Here is a 21,911-nt window from a genome sequence, read left to right on the forward strand (position 1 = left end):
CAATAAAACATGTTGAACTAGCTATTATTATGATCTGATGATAGATTACCTATTTATGCATAAGGGAGAAATGGTAGGGTAGTTTTGAGTTGAGTGAAAAGCTAAGTGAGTAACCGGTTAATGTTTGTCTCAGTCAATCTTAGCTTTACCAGTTGCACTCTGTTTCAAACCAGTGTCATTGTTTGCTAGTCAATTGAAGTGTCTGCTATCAGACCGGTTTAGGACTGTATTTTTTTCTGTACTGATTCACCCTCCCATCTTGGTATTGGGTTAGTACTATCAATTCATAATTGAGTTATGAGCATCTATTTCTTCAACCATTGCATGCACCCATTTTTACTCTTTAATTTCTTCTTCAAAATGAATTGGATCTTCAACATGTGAATATAAAGAAAAAAGAGAAATCTAACTTGCATTATTTTCACCTTCATTTTTCTCATAAATCTCTCTTAAACTTCTGATTTTTTGCCTTCTGTTAGGAGCCTTGTCTTCTCTAACTGGACAAGGCTCCTAATAGAGCGGACTTCTAAAGAGTTCAAAAATAGCTCGTGGGTATTCATCCCCACCATGGTTTTTCCTAGTTGGGTTTCCATGTGAAAAATATGTGTGTCATGTGTGATGCTTTTATCTTGTGATGCTTTGCTATTGTCTGTCAAGCATATGATGGTTCCGTGTTTTATGCCTGTCAATAAGACATGTTGAACTAGCTATTATTATGATCTGATGATAGATTGCCTATTTATGCATAAGGGAGAAATGGTAGGGTAGTCTTGAGTTGAGTGAAAAGCTAAGTGAGTAACCGGTTAATGCTTGTCTCAGTCAGTCTTAGCTTTACCGGTTGCACTCTCTTTCAAACGAGTGTCACTATTTGCTAGTCAGTTGAAGTGTCTGCTGTCAGACCAGTTTAGGACTGTATTTTTGTCTGTACTGATTCACCCTCCCATCTTGGTATCGGGTTAGTACTATCAGTTCATAATTGAGTTATGAGCATCTATTTCTTCAACCATTGCATGCACCCATTTTTATTCTTTAATTTCTTCTTCAAAATGAATTGGATCTTCAACATGTGAATATAAAGAAAAAAGAGAAATCTAACTTGCATTATTTTCACCTTCATTTTTCTCATAAATCTCTCTTAAACTTTTGATTTTTTGTCTTCTCAATTTTGCTAATGTGGGGTTTGACATGTCACTTGAACTTGTTGAATGTGGACTTGATGGTCCAACACCAAGAGTCCCAATTGAATATGGTGTTTGTTGTACATTTGATGGAGTATTACCCTTAGTGTGTGGGGTTGTCCTTACACTAGATGAAGGTGTCATTGGACCACTTTGTTGACCTTGATTGGGCATGAAAGGAGTCACATTTGGAGGAATACTTGCTGATATCAAATCTTCATTTTATTCTTATGGTAAGTTGGCTACAATATTGATTGTTTTATGCAAACTTCCATCCCATGCTTTGTCTTCTGCAAATTGCACATTGTTGTTGATTGTAATTTTTTTATTTATCAAATTGTATAGTTTGTATGCCTTTGATTCATCATTATAGCCCACAAATATGTATTTTTCTCCTTTCTTGTCTAATTTTACACTCAACTCATCCAACACATGTGCATATGCTACACATCCAAATACTCTCATATGAGAAATATTATGTTTTTTTCCACTCTATGATTATTTTGTAATCATATTGATGACACTTTTAGTGGGACATCTATTCAATATATATTATCCACTTGCTACAAATTTATCCCAATACTCATTTGACAAATGTTTTACTTTCAACATGCTTCTTACCATATCCATTATTGTCTTATTTTTCCTTCTAGCTACACCATTTTATTGAGGAGTATACCTTATAGTGAATTTTTTATGGATTATATGGTCTTTGAAAAACTTTATGAAATCATTTGAAATGTATTCACCACCTCTATCAGTTCTCAATGCTTCAATGTGATGCCCAATTTGCTTCTCAACAAGAACCTTCAATTGATAAAAATAATCAAACACTTCACTCTTTTGTTTTAGAAAATAGATCCATATCATCCTTTTTAAATCATCAATTAATGTCATGAAATAGTAGCTTTCACCAATTGAGGGTGTTTACATTGTGCAAAGGAGAAAATTTGATTTGGCAATTCGCAACATAGAAGGGAGAAAACATCAAATCAATTTTACTTAAAACCTTTACATTCAAAAGAGGGAAGGGAATCCACTAGATTCAATCAAAAATCATATTAAGAAATGAATACTAAATGGATTGATTGATTTTTGTGGGGGTTTTACTCTCTTTTGTAAGTTGAAATACTGAATTAAGGTAAAGTGCTGAAAAATGAAGCTAAACTAAGAAAACAGTGAGCTACAAATGCAAGATTTTTGTGTGCACCAAAATCTAAGCAGTATAAGCCGAACCATATTTGATCTTTGAAAAAGATCCTAAAAAGCCTCCCCCATGGTTCATCACAATATTCCTTTGAACTTTTCGCACATCGAAGGGGATGATTCATCTCTCTGAATAAAGCTTATCCTGAAGTGTACAACTCTATGCCTATTTCTTGCACATAGAAAGGAGAAAATAATTGGAAATAGGGGCTTGCCTTAGGTCAAATCCCGGTTTTGGAATTAACCATGAAATTGAAATAAAGATAATTGAAATAACTGTAAGGAAATATTCTCTCTTTGAGAGAGATGTTGAATTATGACTAAAAATTGAATGATGGTACCTCCTTGTGAAGTTTTCCTTGCCTCCACATGGAATTAGGGTTTCATGAAATAGGATGTGAATCTCCACTTCAATACTAAATCTTGCCTTTATTGCTTCTCCAAGGCTTAAAGGAAGACTAAAAATGCTCAATTTCTCTTGAATACTTGATTGCTTGATGTCGTATGAGTGCACTTGGATTTGTTAAATTGTTGATAGATGACAAATGAGAGGGGAAATCCTCTTTATATACTTGTCTATCGATAAAATTGGCTAATTTTATGACATGAGCTGACACGAAGAGGGAATCCTACTAAAATTTGAAATGCTACATTGGGTTTTGAGGGGCCCCAAATTAGGGTGGACCATGGTGTGGCACCATGGTCCTGCCCTATTTTGGGGTAGGCTTAAGGTGCTTAATAAGGTGCATTTTGAGTTTTATGGCATTTGTGATGTGTATGAGCATAATCAGGTCTTGAATCAAGTCAAGGGGTGCAAACACTAAGGTGAAGATCCAAATGTAGTCAAAATTGCAAAGGGGTGAAATTTTAGGATGCTACATTTATTCCCCACTTTAGGGGGAGTATGAAGTCAATCATACTATTGGTAAAGTATAAAGGGTATACATTAAAAAAAAATTGCCAAGTCATCGAGGAGGAAAGATACACCTTTCCCCCAGTGGACTTTAGGATCTTACGTGTTCAATGATGAGGTAAAAAGGAAGATTGTGAGAGAGAGAAAGAGAGAACCATGACTACAAACTAGTAAGGTTCTCTTACTATGAGTCATGAAAAGGACAATACCAAATATTACAAAGCAAAGTATAAAGTTTGCTAAGTAACTTAAGTATTAAGATATGCAAGGGAGAGAATTATTGAGTGGAGTTTATTCCCCCATGTTAAAGAGATTGCATATGCCTTGTTGAGAGAAATTTATTTAAGGTAGGATACACCAAAAAAGAAAAGCATGTTATCATAATGATAAGCCCCCAAGAGAGGATAGATCAAAGGATAATTAACACAAAACACAAAACATAGGGTGGTTTCGCTTAACTTTGGAGTCAGTATGATTTTTATGATAACCAATGTATATCATGTGTATATATATGCATAGAACTATCCTCATCCTCCAAAGAAAGGAAACCACCATGGAAGAATGGCACATGTGTCTTTTGAATCAACATGGGAGAGACCAAAAGAGATCTCAATGCTTTGCATCATTCTCAAGTACACAACATTGGGGATGACAAATAGAAGCATTGAGAGAGAAGTAGAAGAAGATAAAAAAGAAGCAAGAGAGGAGAGGGGGAGAATCTATGGTGCTAATGAATCTAATCAAGCATGTTGCTTGCCACCTGATCTTGTTGATCATTATTTTGGGAAGGTGGACAACACGCAAGAGGAGTAACATCAAGCACAATAGATGGAGCTATCATAAGTTCCAAATAAGGACCATGATCTAATGATAGATTGCTTTGTTTGTTACTAAGAGCTAGGATTAATTCTTATTAAAATTTCTTAGATAAATCGTTGACAACACTAACATATTCATAGTCATCATTAGAAATATCAGGATCAACATTTTTCGTCATTGACAATATTCTCACCTACTTTTTCATCAAGATTAACAAAAATAGGAGCTCTTAGAGGAATAGAACTTGAACCATCATTTGTCTTAAGCATTTTGCATCTTGGAGAATTTGGTTTAACATCTTGGCTAGGAGAAGGTTGAGAAAATGGTATTATATCAAGGGTTGGTGTCTTGGGGGAATAAATGGTTTGGGAAGCAAGTTCACCAGCTCTCACATGATGTCACCATCAACATTCTCTCACACAACAGTTTCTTTTAGTTTTAGATTAAGGGTTGTGAAGGTTTAGGTTCATCAGGTATGGGTTTATTTTCTTCTTTGAAGGAAGGATGCATCGGGGAAGGTCTTTTAGGTTAAACAATAGGAGAGGCTGATCACTTCCCTTTGTAAGATGCAAGAGGCAAAACCACACCATATAAAGAAGGAATAGGAGGTGTGGGAAGAAGTTTGGGTCCATCATAAGGAGGAGGAATATGTCTACCTTTTGGAGGAATAATATGTTTATCCTTAGGAGGAATAAATCAACACTTAGGAGGAAAACCTTTTGTCTCCTTGGGAGAAAGAATGGACTCATGCTTAGGAGAAGGAATAGATTCTTCCTTAGTAAAAAGAATATCCCTATTAGGAGGAAGAAGAGGCACATGATCATCATTTGGAGGAAGATTAAGTGTTGGACTTCTAGGTTTACTCAAGGATAAAATCATCTCATTTTTCTATTTTTGACATGATTTAAAGAGAGAATCACTTCTAGTTTGAAGAGGTTGGAATTGTTCAGACAAAAAATAAGCAAGACAAATATCTCCATTCCTTACCTTAGGTTGATATATGCTATGATTAGTAGGTATGATTTTATCATTATGAGGAGATTTAAAACACTTATGTACAATAGAACTGATCACTTTCATGGAAGAGATCCAAGGATGTCCTAACTTCACACTAAATTGATCAGATGTAGGAATGATAGAAAAGACAACATCTAAGAATTTAGTGCCAACATCAATAGGAAGTGTGATAGAACCAATAGCAGGACAAGAGAAGCCATGAAAAAATTTAACTATCATATCAGTTTTATCATATGCCACTCGATGCAATTACAAAGTATAAATAAATTCTCCACTTATCACATTAACCATGCAAGATGGATCAATGAGCACCCCTTGAGAGGTTATTCCTTTGATTTTCCTAGTTATATATAATGGGCTATCGGGTGAATCAATAGTCTCATTAGGATCAAATGTGACGCATAAGTCCTTAGGAGGTTCATTTTTATCAATAAGGTTCACCACATTATTAGATTCAAGGCCAACATCATTAGGAGAGAAGGAAAGAAGATTAGTCTCAATCACATTAGTGGAATGGGAAGGTAAAGGATAAGTGAAGATTTGAAGGTTTTTATTAGGAGGAGATATTGATTTGTTTCCTTTATCATTCACACTAGCCACATATATGGTACTGTTATCAATCAACTCTTGAAACTTACTCCTTAAGGAATAACACTTTTCAATGTCATGACTAGGTTGATGATGGTATTGGAAAAAGGCTTTGGCATCATAAGAGGGTAGTAAAGGCTTAGTTGTATCAACTGGTTTTATAGGGGGAAGTTTCAACACATTTCTTTGTAACAATTGTGACATAATACTATGCAAAGATTCATTAAGAGGAATGAATTCTTTTCTAAAGTATTTGGACAAAGGAGGCCCACCTATTGTGGCTACTACTTGAGTGTTGTTGTTGAAATTGAATTTAATGAATCCCTTATTCAGTTTGAATATCAGAAAAGGTTGTTGAGAACTTTCACTTTTATCACTCGGAGCCATTGAAGATTATTGTTCCAGTTGACTCACAGTAAGCTGATAATTGTGATGTACTCCGCAAAACTGCATAAAGGAAGTAAACCCAGAAAAGAGAAGTTTATCCCTAATATATTTTTGCAAATTAAAAATAAAAATCCTTTGAATATCTTGACTAGGAACAGGAAAAGAAATTTGAGAATACAAATGCTTATATCCACCAATAAAATCAATCACTTTTTTTTTAACACCTTGTTTACAATGCATTAAATCAATCAAAGTAATCTTAGGAGCAATATTATTGTGAATTTGTTGAATAAAAGCATTAGCCAATTGTTGAAAATAAGTAAGAGAATAAGGAGGCAAAGAACAATAACATTGCAAAGCCTTATCCCTTAATGTTACTATAAACATTTTAGCCAACAATCTTTGATTATGAGCAAAGTCACTACACAAAGTTTAAAATGTTTTCACTTGAGTCAAAGGGTCAAATTTTCCATTATAAAGTTCCAATTGAGATACTTCCACATGTTTAGGAGGGAAAGCTTGGACAATTTCATTGGATAATGTGCTCACTACATCAAATGTGGGCACATTATACTTAGATTGATTCATATAAGCTATTTGTTTGTGCAAGGAAGGACACTGTTTGGGCTAGACTATTGATGGCAGCTTCAATAGAAGGATTGAAATTAGACATGTTGGATTGAGAAGGAGAGGTAACATTGTTGAATAAAGGAGGAGTAATATTTTTGAAGGATGGAGGAACTTGAGAATAAGGAGGTATATTGTGATATGAAGGCGGGGTTGAGAATAAGGAGGTGGTACACTATGCTAGGTAGGTATGGGAGATGATTGGCTAACAAATGGAAGACTTACTTGAGGAGGGGTGAAATAATTATGATTAGAGGAGTTGTCCCCTTGACTAACACTTATACGTATGAAATTTTGACTAAAGTTAGGCATGATGTTGGATGTAAATGTGGGAACACTAGGCATAGGGGTAGCCAAGGGAATTGAGTGATTAACTTGACTAGGAGGTTGTGTATAACCAAGGACTTCAACACAACACTTCATAGGCATGATATTAGAATAAAAAATATGAGCAATACCACGCAAGGAATCAAAACCAAGTTTATCACTTTGAACCATTCTTTCAATCCTTCAATCAATGGGAGAGCTTCACTTTCCGGGTATTGTTGACTCATCCATTGTTGAATATTTTTAAATTGATTGTCAATATTCTCAAATCGGTCAAAGGAAACCCTAGTTAATGATTCATCCACATCATGAGAATTATAAAAATAATGAGGATAAATGGGGACATTTATAGGATTGGAAGAACCTCCAACATCCTCCTGGAACAAGTTATCCAAATTAGGCTCCATCTCTTTGGTAATTAAACGTTGGAAAGTCTTAATTATACAACTTCTTCTCATAGGGATATTATAGGTTGGATTAATAGTAGTAAAACTCATGCACTAATGGAGGGAAATTGGAAATTTAAAATAAGAAAATTATTTGAGAAGATAAAGAATAATTGTGAAAAATTATGCAAACCCCTAGGAAATTAAAATTTAAAATTAGGGCTAAAAATAACCTCTTAATTTTAAAAATTTAAATTTAAAATGATCTAAAGAAAATTTAAATTTAAAAACAGGGCCTTGTAAGAGAACTTCTTAATTTTGAAATTTAAATTTAAAATGATCAATAGGAAATTTAAATTTAAAATTAGGGCCTTGTAAAAAGAACCTCTTGATTTTAAAATTTAAATTTAAAATGTGATGTTGAAATTTGGGAGTTGAAATAATCAATTTAAATGTAAAAATTAGAGCTCTTTTAATTAACCACTTAATTTTAAAATTTAAATTTGAAATTGTCCACAAGAGATCTAAATTTAAAATGGCCTTGTAAAAAGAACCTCTTAATTTTAAATTTAAAAATTGATCCAAGGTTGAAATTGAAATGATAAATCCAAAATTGGGAAATGCACAAGGTTATTTTAAATTTTAAAATTAGGGTCCTTTTAATTAACTACTTAATTTTAAAATTTAAATTTGAAATTTGATCCAAGATTGCAAATCTAAATTTGAAGCCACTCTAAAATGATAAATTCAAAATGTAAACAACCAACAAGCTCAATTTTAAGTTTTTTTGAAAATTAGGGTTTTGCAATTAACAACTTAATTTTAAAATTTAAATTTGAAATTTGACTTGCAAGTGAAAATTTGAATTTTAAAATTGAAAAAAACTCAAACCTAAAATAATAAATCCAAATTATGCAATCCACAAGCTCAATTTTGAAATTTAAAAATTAGGGTTTAAGTGAAATTAACCTCTAAATTTTTTAAAATTTGCAAGGAAATCACATTCAAATTTGAGAAGAAAAATCAAAAGTAAGCATAGGAAACGTCGAGTTCACCAAAATGTAAAGGGGAAATTTTGATTTTGCAATTTTCAACATAAAAGGGAGAAATTACCAAATCAATTTCGATTAAAACTTTTACATTCAAAAGAGGGAAGAGAATCCACTAGATTCAGTCACAAATTAGATTAAGGACTGAATACTGAATGTATTGATTAATTTTTGTGGGGTTTTTCCTCTCTTAAATTGTAAGTTGAAATGTTGAATTAAGGTAAAGTGTTTAAAAATGAAGGTAAAATTGAGAAAATAATGAGCTACAGATGTGGGATTTTCACATGCACCTGGATCTGAGTAGTATAAGCCAAGTCGGATGGTGCATTACAAGGGTCCTTGATAAATACTAAGATGGGGGTTGGATTAGTATACGTAAAAACCCTATCAAACACTTAAGCAATTTTACTGCAGACTGGTATAGCCCTCTAAACAACAAACGGGTTAATATGCAAACAAGCCAAATAGAAAATAAAGCATTCACCCAAAATAACACAATCACCATAACATAAGATATTTTGATGTGGAAACCCAAATGGGAAAAACCATGGTGAGTAAAACTCACAAGTCTACTATCTGCAAAATAGCAGCCAGACCGGTTAAGGCTTTACAATGTTCTTCACCAGAATAGATCCTGTTACGAATCTTGATCTCTATTAGGAGATAAGTCCTGTTAAAAACTACCCTATTAAAGGATTTCAAATCCACAACTGTGAACCACCTGTTAGAGGATTTAGAATAGGCTTAACTAAGCTTACACGGTTAAAGGTTTCTGACTTGTCGAAGAGATTAGTAATCAACAAGTAAGTGATCTATAAAGTAGCACAAAATGCTTAGTTAGATCCTTGATTGCTCTTTGTTAATGCATTGCATCATTACTTTAGTCTTCTATCCTTCACACATTCAATCTCTGTCTCAAGATACTTTTTGCAAAGACCTAATATTCTTACACAACACACTCAAAACCCTAGACAAGATGTCCTCATATAGGAATCTAATTTCATGTTGGTTCAATGAGATTAGATTACAATTTCGTAGGTACAGTGCATCTAGACACAATTGTAACATGACACAAAATCACCGCATCGATGTCAGTGGATGATAACTCATCACACTTTACAAGTTTGACGGTTTAACAAAACAAAGTATACCGATTACCGGTTTACAAATAAAGACTAGTAAAGTGTAACATAGTGTTCCGATCTTAAAAAGATTGGCTACCACTTGGGGTCCTTGTACCACTGGAGGTCCTTGTACTGCTTGAGGTCCTCGGTCATTCTTTGACCGGTAAGCTCCTTCTACAAACACCGATAGTCCTCTACAAACAAAGACAATGCATACATGGGCATATAATACCGGTTTGAACAATGCATCACTTACTACCAGTTGAGAATAACTCATACAACAAATAAGTGTGTGTCCATCAATGACAATCACAACTAAGTACAAACATCATCAAAATGCCAACAATCTCCCCCTTTGACATTGATGGCAACACTTAGGAAATTTTGACATCGAAGTGCTTACAAAACAAAAATGATGCCATAATCAAAACTACTCCCCCTAAGCATATACACTAATCCTTTTCCAAAATTACAAGCATATACTACTTCCATTTGCATAAAATTTTCATTCAATACCACTCCCCCTTTGCCAACAATGACAAATTAATGCAAACATGCCATAGAGATTTACCAAAATCATATTGCATAACATGAAAATAGAGTATATGTTAATGACAATAATGAGTAAAAATTTTCAAAAATGAATTTAAAGTTTTTCAGAAATTCCTTCATGTTTGTAGACCAAGTATCTAGGAGTGAGGCAACAATTTCACTTTGAGTCTACATCAGGAATGCTAACTCCTTTGTGGCATCCATAGTTCTCATTTACTGAGTGACAATAATGGCTTCCATGTTCAGAAGGTACTTCTGAAGAATTTGCAACTTAGGTAACAAAAGCAAGTAAAGCTCCTGTAGATTTTGAATCCACTTGTAGATCTTTGAATCAATCCTGGCAATCTGTTGCCTGTGAGTCTGTATAGTCTACCCATACACTGTGAAGGAATCATATGGCACTTTGAAGGTCTCCATATATTGCTTTAATTCTAATTGGAGTTGACCTTTCTTCTTCATAGCATCATCACAAAATAGATTGGGTTGGCAGATTTTGCACAAAAGTTTATGTCCTTCAACCATTGCCAGACTGATATGATCTCTTTGATGGGTCAGCTTGATTCTGTCTTCATCAATTTTATTCACAAATGCAACTTTTAGTTCTTTTACATTCTTTTTCTCTATAGTATCTTGGGAAACATCTTCCAATGATTGCACTTGATCACCCACTATTGTGCATAGAAGCTTCAACTGGGCTAGTGAGGAATCCTTACCGGAAAGATCAGTATTGGGGACTAAGTTTGAAAGAGTATCAATAGAAAATTGAATAACATCTTTTTATTTCTTCATTCTTAGTTCCTCCAATCTTTCTTTAGCAATTTGAATACTTCTAAGTAGCTCATTTTTGTCTATAGATTTGGTAAGACAGGCAAGAGTTAATTCACTGTGACCAGTGGGATCAACCTGTTTTGCTTGAACTTGATCTTCGGTTGCCTTGGGAATCTTGGAAGTCTATCCTCCTTCCTTTCCTTTGAGATCCTCTTGTCTCTTCTTCTCTTGCTCTTCTTTCTCCTTGGCCTCCTTGTCAGCCTTTTCTTCTCCTCTTTTTCCACTTTCTCCTTCTCCACTTTCTCCTTCTCTTCTTTCTCCTTCTCCACTTTCTCCTTCTCTATTTTCTCCTTCTCCACTTTCTCTTTCTCTGCTTTCTCCTTCTTCACTTTCTCTTTCTTTGCTTTCTCCTTTTCCGCTTTCTCCTTCTTTGCTTCATCTTTCTCTTCTTTCTCCTTCTCCACTTCGTCGAGTTTAGTACCTTCAGCATCTAATGCATCCACATTGATAGGATCATTTTTCTCAGATACTCTTTCTCCCTGATCATTGAAGGCTTCATCCGGTTTTGATTTTGATAGGTCAAACACTTTCTCAGCCTGTAGATTTTCTTTGAATACCTTTTTCATCTTGACAGCTTCTTGAGCCTATAGATGAGTGTCTTTTTCTACTTCAATGATTTTACCTTCAAGTAACTGAAGTCTTCTCTTTCTCATGAAAAAGATGCCTTTGTACCAATCAAGAATCTCAAATAATTTAGAAATGGAAGCATCTAGGAAATATTGAGAAATTTTTTTCTCCCTAATTGCTTGCTCCTTTTCAATGACAATGCACCATTTATTGTCCAAAGAATCATATAAAGAATTAGATACTATAGGTTTAATATTGATTAGAGACAGATCATTATCACATAAATACTTAATGAGTTCTTTCTCTACGTCTTACTTTTCAATATCGTTAAGATCATCAAAATAATCTTCTAGATGATCAAGAATTTTCCTTCTAATATTCTTTATAGTCCTTTGATAGTGTGTCATAGGCTTGTAAGAAGCAATGTGTATATTTACTGGTGTAGAGGTTACAGGTACATTACTGGTTAGCTTGGTCTTCTTACTCGATTGCCTCATCTTCTTCCTTTCAGCTTCTGATTCATTATCTTCTGAATCCTGTGCTCCGTTCTTGGTTTTCCTCTTCCTCTCAAATACCTTTGGTGAAATAGCCTCTGGTTTGTTCTTGGCTGGTGACCTCTTGGTCACTTTTCGACTGGCAGCAGATGTAACTGGTGCCGATGTTGATGGCACAACTTTCCTCTTCTTTTGCTTCAGTACTTTAGTAGGATTAACTCTCTTAGAGTAGGTACTGGTCCTCTTCTTCTTTGGATCAAGCGGTGAAGTAAGTAGGGTAGAGGCATACACAATGAGTATATCATTCACCACTTCATAGCCTATAGTCTCAACTTTCTCTTTTCTTGGCTCAATCGCTTCCATTATGCAATGATCCACTTTGATCGTGAAACAAATATCATCTTCATACGTCTTAACCAGGTCACCTGATAGCCTTGTTCTCTAGTTCATCTTCAATATGAACTCATCAAAATACCTATTCAGAGTCTCTGGATAAGTAGATCCCACTGCTTGCACACTCTCCTTGATTTGTCTTGTAATTGGTAGGTCACTTGACCATTGAACATCACCAACTCCTGGAAAATACCTTTGAAAGTAGAAAAATAACTTGACAAGTAGTTGACCGAACTTGAACCTTAGTGCCTTGTCCTCTTTGATGGATTTCAAATTCTCCATGAGTTGTTTTTGCATGTAGGTACACAAGTTGTACTCTGCATCTTCCTTGATCATTCGATAAGCGGCATGCACCGTAGCTATAGGAACATAATTCATCCTGCTGGCATAGAATACTCTATACCCGATCACCATGCATGCATACTTCACCAAGTCATCTCTTATGGTGTTGATAGTATTGCTTGCTTGTCACTCACAGAACCAGTGAGTTCTTGCACTTTTGCTTTTGTGATCTAACGAAGAATAGGGACCTCTTCAATATTGCAAAAACTGGTCACGACATGGATTGCCTCTAGTGTGATATCTTGGGTTCACTCAAGATACATCTTGTCACCATGAACCCTACTAATAATAATTCTTATACGATTTTCTGTGAATTTCTCAAGAAAATATGCTGCATTGTGGAAATTCTTCTTCTCAATCATGTTGTACTCTAGTTTAATCTTCTTATCTTCTCCACAGAACAATCTCAACTAGGAGTGAATCACTAGAGACCCTAGGTCTTCCAGTTTTATGCATAACAATGACCATTAAATCTAGAAATGGCTAGAAATGGTAGATTTAATGCATAACAATGACCATTAAATCTACCAGTTCTAGCCTTGTGGTTATACACATTGTTTTGCATGCAAGGGAAATTATTATGTCTTGCTCCTACATACATTGGTAGTATGTCCTTCCTTATGACAGTTAAAGCATACAGGTTTGAACTTTGACTTACCTTTGCTTTTGCTGATGTTCTCAGGTACCGGTTACTCTTTTGGTGCATCAATCTTGGTTCCAAAGGATTCACCTTCCTCATGTGTAGAGAAACCAAGTCCAGTGGTATCCCTTGATGGCTTCATTGATTCCAGCTGTTGGTCCAATTTTATAGAGCTCAGGTTGAACTTTGCAAGTATCTCCTTCATCTCAGCAAGTTCTTTGGAAAGAGCTTCATTGGTCTTCATTAGTGTTTCATTATGAGAAATGGTTGCATTGATTTCTTCTTGCATTTCTTCTTTCTCTTCCCTACCCTCTTATAGATAGGCAGTAATGGTACCAATTTCTTGATTTAACTTAAAGATCTTGTGCTCCTTGTCCTTCACTAGATCCTTAGCTTTTCTTTAGTTTTCTAGTTCCCGACTCATCCTAATGGTCAGTGCTTCCAGTTCCCGACTCAGGTTAGTTTTGGACTCATTTAGTTTCTCCACTTCTTCGACTAGGGCATCCATGTCTGCTTCATTAGAAGAGTTGTTTTCAGTAATTTCCAGCATTTGCTCAGCAAGTTCTCTTTGTTTGGCTAAAGAGGCTTTATACTTGACCTTAAGATAATCATAGGCTCTCTCAGATTCAGATATAGATGGTGAGTGAGTTCCCTCATGCTATATTCCCCCATATCTCTTTTCAAGTGGTTAGACTTAAAGAAAGGTTGACTTTGATACCAATTGATGAATACGAAGAGGGGAGGGTGAATTAGTATACCCAAAAACCTTACCAAACACTTAAGCAATTTTACTGCATACCGGTATAGCCCTTTAAACAACAAACCGGTTAATTTACAAACAAGCCAAATAGAAAATAAATAATTCACCCACAATAACACAATCACCATAACATAAGATATTTTGACGTGGAAACCCAAATGGGAAAAACCACAGTCAGTAAAACTCACAAGTCTACTATCTGTAGAATAGCAACCAGACAGGTTAAGGTTAGACTGGTTAAGGCTTTACAATGTTCTTTAGCAGAATAGATCTTGTTAGGAATCCTCATCTCTGTTAGGAGATAAGTCTTGTTAAAGACTACCCTGTTAAAGGAGTTCAGTTCCACAACTGTGAACCACCTTGTTAGAGGATTTAGAACAGGTTTGACTGAGCCTACCCGGTTAAGGGTTTCTAACTTGTCGAAGAGATTAGTAATCAACAAGTAAGTGATCTATAAAGTAGCACAAAATGCTTAGTTAGGTCTTTGATTGCTCTTTGTTAATGCATTGCAACATTACTTCAGTCTTCTGTCCTTCGCATGTTCAATCTCTATCACAAGATACTTTTTGCAAAGACCTAATCTTCTTACACAACACACTCAAAACCCTACACATGATGTCCTCATATAGGAATCTGATTTCATGTCGGTCCAATGAGATTAGATTACAATTTCCTAGGTATAATGCATCTGGACACAATTGTAACATGACACAGAGTCACCACATCAGTGTCGATGGATGATAACTCATCACACTTTACAAGTTTGCCAGTTTAACAAAACAAAGTATACCCATTATCAGTTTACAAACAAAGACTGGTAAACTAGAACATAGTGTTCCGATCTTAAAAAGATTGGCTGCTGCTTGGGGTCCTCGTATTGCTTGAGGTCATTGGTCATGCTTTGACCGATAAGCTCCTTCTGCAAACATCGATAGTCTTCTATAAACAAAGACTATGCATACATTAGCATATAATACAGGTTTGAATAATACATCACTTACTACTAGTTGAGAATAACTCATACAACAAATAAGTGTGTGTACATCAATGACAATCACAACTAAGTACAAACATCATCAAAATTCCAACATTCCTCCAAACGTTTCTCACGCCGAAGGGGGATGATTTGTCTTTGTGAATAAAGCTAATCCTAGAGAGTATAACTTTGTACCTATTTCCTACATACAAAAAGAAGGGGAAAAAGGTTAGGAATAGGGGCTTTCCTTAGGTCAAACTCTGGTTTTGGAATTAACCATGAAATTGAAATTAAGATAATTGAAATGACTGTAAGAAAAGATTCTCCTTTTAAGGGAGATGATAAACTATGACTGAAAATTGAATGATGGTACCTCCTTGTGAAGTTTTACTTGCCTTCACATGGAATTAGGGTTTCATGAAATAGGATGTGAATATCCAATTCAATGCTTCAATTTCTCTTATATGCTTGATTGATTGATTTCTTGATGTCCTATAAGTGTACTTGGATTTCTTAGATTGTTGATAGATGTTAAATGAGAGGGGAAATCCTTTTTATATACTTTCTTGTCAAAAAAATTGGCTAATTTTAGGACATGAGCCAACACAGAGAGGGGTATCCTGCTCAAATTTGAAATGATGCATTGGATTTTGAGGGGAGCCAAATTAGGGTGGACCATGGCATGGCACCATAGTCCTACCCTATTTTGTGGTAGGATTAAGGTGCTTGATGAGGTGCATTTTGAGTTATATGGCATTTGTGATGTGTATGAGCATAATTAGGTCTTCAATCAAGTTGAGGGCTGCAAACACCAAAGTGAAGAACCAAATGTGGTCAAAATTGCAAAGGGGTGCAATTTTAGGATGCTACACATTGGTCCACACAAATCTGAATGAACAATCTCTAATGGTTTGTTTACATAGATTAACTTCCTTGCTGAAAATGATTCTCTATGTTGTTTACCCAAAATGCAACCTTCACATACTCTATCCAATTTTTCTTTTAGTGGCAACTTCTTTACCATTTTTTTCTTATGAAATAGGTTTAAGCTTCCAAAGTTTAGATGCCCAAATCTTAAATGCCATAACCAATTTTCATCCTTAATTTTAGCTTGATAAACTACTTGGGAAACTATTGTAGCTTTCTCTTCATCCACTTTTGAGTTTGTTGATGGTTGTGCTTGAGCAAATTGTACCTTCAAATCTAGTTTTAACATTAGGGGAAACATTCTATTGCTTGTCATTTGGACTTTTTCAATGAGATGATTGCTTGGAAATTTGTCTAAAATTGTGCATTCTTTGTTCTTGGAAAAGAATTGATACCCCTTTTGAATGAGTTGCCCTATACTCATTAAGTTATGTTTTAGCTCAAGAATATAACACTCATTTGAAATAAACTTTTTCTCCCCCTTTTTGGTTAGAATGTTGACACTTCCTTTACCCATAACTGAAAATTTGTTGTCATTCCCCAATGCAACATCTAATTTTACACTTTCACCCAAACTAGAAAATATTTCTCAATTCCCATTCATATGAATGATACAACTTGAATCTAAAAACCATATGTATTTATCACTTTCTTGTGAAACATTACAAGATATGAACATGTGATTTTGATTTTGATTTTCTTTGGTTAAGTTTGCACTTTGTTGCCTAGAATGATTTTGCTTCTTTCTACATTCATTTAAGTAATGCCCAAATTTCTTGTAATAATGACATTGAATTGAAGATTTATCATACCTTTGAATTTGTGGCTGATTTTGGTTTGTATTATGACTTGGGTTTTGGATGTTACCTCTTCCACTTGAGTTTGATGGGTTGCCTCTTCCACCTTTGTATGAATTTCTTCCTCTATCTTTGAAATTTGTTCTTCCCCTACCTCTACCATTCCTGATTGAGACTTGTGTCTTGAAATTATGCTCCAAATTTGATTTTGTTGACCTATTAAACCTATGCTCATGAGAAATGAGTGATGCATGAAGCTCATCCACTGAAAACTATGAGAGATTATTTGTCTCTTCATTGGCCACCACCATAGATTCAAATCTTTTAGGCAAAATTCTCAAAATATTTTCAATCAGTCTCCTCTCTTCAAGTGTCTCACCGTGACATTTGATCTTGTTTACTAGTTCAATGATTTGAGTGAAGAATGAGTCTATTGTATCTAATTTCAACACTAGCTATTATGGTTTTGGTTACCGACATATGGGTTTTGGTTACCAGTAGAAGATCTAGTGTTACTGACAGAATGGACTATCTATTGGACACTTTCAGCATGTTTGTATCAATGGTGTATGTTTGGTTTTATGTGTTACATGGTTCTGGAGCATTCTTTGGTCAGTTGGTATTGACTTGGTGATTGGATGCTATCATACACTCTTGTGAACCCTCACCAGCATGGGTTTAAGGTTTAACCGATAGAGCTTTCACTGATAAACCTTGATAGAATGCTAAGTGGTGTTGGTGCAGCTTCTAGATGGAATTCAAGATGTAGAAGGTAATCCCTAATCGTTCTTCAACTATTTCAAGACATTGCTTTGGCATGTTGGACCCAGATTAGGTCTAGTGCCTATCTAGGTTATGGACTGGTATCATGTTAACGTGCTCTCTACATGTTACCGGGATGATTTATGGATTGGTTATTGTTGTTTTGGTCTTAAGCCGACATGGAATATCATTGTAATATGAGTTTATGTAATGATCCTATTGTAATATCTTTTAGGTGGTCATCTGATGCAGGAGAATCCTCGGTTCATAGAAATCTTGAATCAACCAACAAACATTTTCTTTTTTGTTTGCAGTTTTAGTTTTCCTTTTTGTGTGTCCCAGTTTTGGCACACCGATTTCCTGTGGAGTTGGTTTCTTCTTGAAGACCCGATCACCCTACTTTCTCCCTAATCACATCTCATTTGGATCACTTTCTAACAAGATATTGCTACCAGTTTTCCTTGACAGTTTCTTGTTACTGGATTGTTCCATTGTTACCGGTTGCTTGAGACCTATTCTGGTGATCTATTAGAACCCATTCTGATGCTTGTGGAGCCTTGGACGTTGATCTCAATGTTTCTTGACGTGTGGCTGACCTTCTGCATTTCATCCTTTGGATTTTATGAAATATTATTGCAAAATCCTTTACAAACGCCATTACCCATTGGCAAGATACATCTAAAACCATACATTCCTTAAAATATTCTAGGAATTATCAGCAATCATAGCAAAGAAACAAGAAATTTCTTCCTTTCATTACACCAAATTAAAGCACTACAAAGAGGTAAACAACAATTACCATAATCATCTATCAAACATGACCAGAAAACATGCCATCAAGATCAATTTCCTTTACCAATCCATCTTTCTCATAAAATTTTATTGAATAGAACTAGCTCAAAATATCAATTCCTACAGCCAATTTAACTTTCATGAAATAAGAGCAACGTAAATAACTCAATTGTTTACACTTGCTAGGCATAAGAAAACCTTTCCAATGACTATGTCCCATAACATAGTGACAAGTTAACACAATTTACTCCATGATACAAATAATAACCATCCACATAACTGGAATGCATAACAGAAAAGGCCACATATGAGCATGTCTAATGCTCGGTCAAGGATAACATGCACGATCAGCATCTCTATGCCTGATCTCATAACAACAATATGATCATAAAAATCCAATATCTCACTCAAGGGCTTGATGGTGCTAGGCACACCATAGCGGCACTACCTTCCATACAAGACCTTTGTGAATATCCCTTGTTGAGCAAGGTGGTTAGCCTCCAAGAGATAGTCACCACACATAGGTAGGTAGTGGATACTAGCTGCATCACAGCCTCACATACCTCCATCCTCAAGGTTCCCTACGTCTACTTCCTCGTATACACTCATCCAAGCCCGTCTCCTACATTCTTGGAGAGGAATTCACATTGCAACACAAGACCAGCATCCGAAAACAATGAGGATAAACCGGTTTAGCCACCAAAGTACAGAAGAATAAAGATAATAAATCCTCAATTCCAACAGTAAGGCAAGAAAATAATCTGGAATCTCAACACCAAATCAAAAGTGCAAAAGATCACAAGATCGTGGCTAAACCTTCACAGTCAAAGTAGAATAAATCGCTGGCCCACAAAGAAATTAGTAAATAGATAAAAGAAATTCATAAGTGCACAGTACATCACTACATGACTAATAGCTAGCCACCAACGAGGAAGGAAGGAACAATCGTCTAGCTATCCTAGTAGCTCATCATGTGGTGTGGCCAAGTCACACATCCACATGGCATGGCAGTGTGTACCTCGACATCACCCCGCATCACGTCGTCACGTGGCATGGCTCTACCCAATACCTAGCGGTAGGCCGCATGGAAATGTCTACTACATCCCGCATCGTGTCTCAGCACGGCATGGCAATACTCCAAGCGGACAAGCACGCAATGGACGTATCCCGCATGGCAGTGTACCCCGCGGATAAGGCATGCGCTGGTCACACTCCGCATAGCGATGTTCCCCTCAGGATACTCGCCGTAAGCCAGAGGTATACATGGCTAAGGTCTACCCACAAGTCTACCAACACTAGTCAGTTGGCCACTTATGTAAGAACAATAACACGCCTCTCATGAAGACAAGGCAACAGATGCTCCAATAGAATCCAACAATATGCTCAAAAACTGCCATCTATATGCTCAAATAAAGGATAGGAAAAGGCTGACACACATAAACCTATAAATAGATTCATCAAAAGGGAAAGTATTGAGTACACCTTTGATATAGTTTAGTAGTACAACTATATCATTCCTTGAAGTAGAGAAGCTAAAGTCGCTTCGCGCCGACATTACTCGTACGCCAATCCATACTATTCAAGGAACGGTCGCTTCGAATACTACCCCTTAACATACTGAGTTACCCACAACCCGAGGTTTGGTACTCAATAGGGAGACAATTAAGCAATAGCACATAAACAGTATGGTTTCCCATACTCATAAACAACATATCCTCCATGGTTGATTACTTCACCAATCCATGGGCACATATAATAAGTACTGGTTTCTTACAGTACACAAAATTACACCAGCACTGGTTTAGTCACATTTACGGGGAGTACTTTTCAGTACGCTAACATCTACACAAGGAAGATTTTAATTATGCTTTCTACATAAATAACTAAATCAAGTTTACTCTAGATTCAAGTACTGAAATTATTAACAATTCACAATTACATAAGGAAATAACATCATTCCTATATCTTTCTTGAATCTCACTAAGCATTCATAATTAAATTACTAGCTAAGCAAATTCATTTCTAAAGCTTAAGACTTTCATCTATCACTATGAAGCCAAAAAGCAAACACACAATTTCCCATGTTTTATAACATTCTATTTAAATCAATGTACTCTTTAATAGCATTTCTAAAAATCTTATGATTAGGCAAAGAGAAGGAAAAGAGAGTTTGATAACCAAACTATTTCCTATAAAAAACGCAAGATCAAACAAGATCACGCTACATTATAAAATTTCTCACTATAAGCCTATCATTTTAATTGCACGGTTTTCATTTCGCTACCGTTAGAAGGATGACAATCAGCCTAACAAAACATTTCCAATAATTACGGTTGCAACAGGAAGTTCTAGTTTTCCAAACAAAACAGAGATCAAGAGAAGCAATCTTTTCGATAATGCAAGACCTCTTAAGAACACTCACATATAATATACAATATAGACACAGGAGGCCGACCTCATTCATTTCTGCATGTTAGGGTTTTGATCCTTTTGGGCTGACCTGATCCTTTGAATCAATATATATATTTGTAATCATACCTTGCAGTGTGATTGATCAACTCGAAGATAAAGGAGTATTAGGTAGATAGTGCTTAGAAGATAGATCTTTCGACTCAAGGTCCCTGTGAGACCTATTCTACCAGGCCCGTGTGCCAGTATGTTGTAACTTGGTTGTTTTCAGTTGGATGTAATTGAATTTTCATGCAATAAAACAATTTGTTCTACATTTGCCTCCATCATATCTATGTGTTTCCGTTGTGTTAACTCTTGCTGACCGGTTTGGACTGATCTCTTCAAGGTCCATCCTCGCCAGTGACTGCTTCAAGTGGTATCAAAGCGAATTTCATTCTGGAGGTTGTGTGTCCTGAATTTTTTTCTAGGGTGGCAGATTGTGGATCTAACCTACAATTGTAGAGGACTAGTGTGAATCGATGGCGCGAAGAGGAACTAGGAATGGTGAAGCACGTGAGATGCAGACCCTGCTATAATGGAGATGTTGTGAGTAATAGTAGCCCGGTTATAAGCTATGGAGACAACCCATAGAAGAGGGGAACATGTTGAGGATGTGAGGGAAGATGAAGGAGAAGAAGCCCTTGCAAAACAAGTAAACCTACCAGTAGTTGATCTGGAGGAGGAAAGTTTTTAAAGGGTTTTGAGTAGGGTGAACACTAAACCTCATTTTACCCCACCAGAATATGATGGGAAGTTAGATTCAAATGAATTGTTGGATTGGATCTTGAAGATGGAGAAATATTTTGACTTTGAAAATATTGTAGTAGAGAGGAAGGTGAAGTATGCTTGTACCCAGTTGAAGGGTCATGCATCTCTTTGGTGGGAGCACTTGCAAGTTGATAGGCAAAGAAGAGGTAAAGAAAAGATTAAGGCATGGGATAGGATGATTTCTAAGTTAAAATAAAAGTTTGTCCCAAAAAACTATCAAGTAGATATGTTCCAGAAGTTA

The sequence above is a fragment of the Cryptomeria japonica genome, chromosome 2 (assembly GCF_030272615.1).
Source record: "Cryptomeria japonica chromosome 2, Sugi_1.0, whole genome shotgun sequence".
Taxonomy (NCBI): Eukaryota; Viridiplantae; Streptophyta; class Pinopsida; order Cupressales; family Cupressaceae; genus Cryptomeria; species Cryptomeria japonica.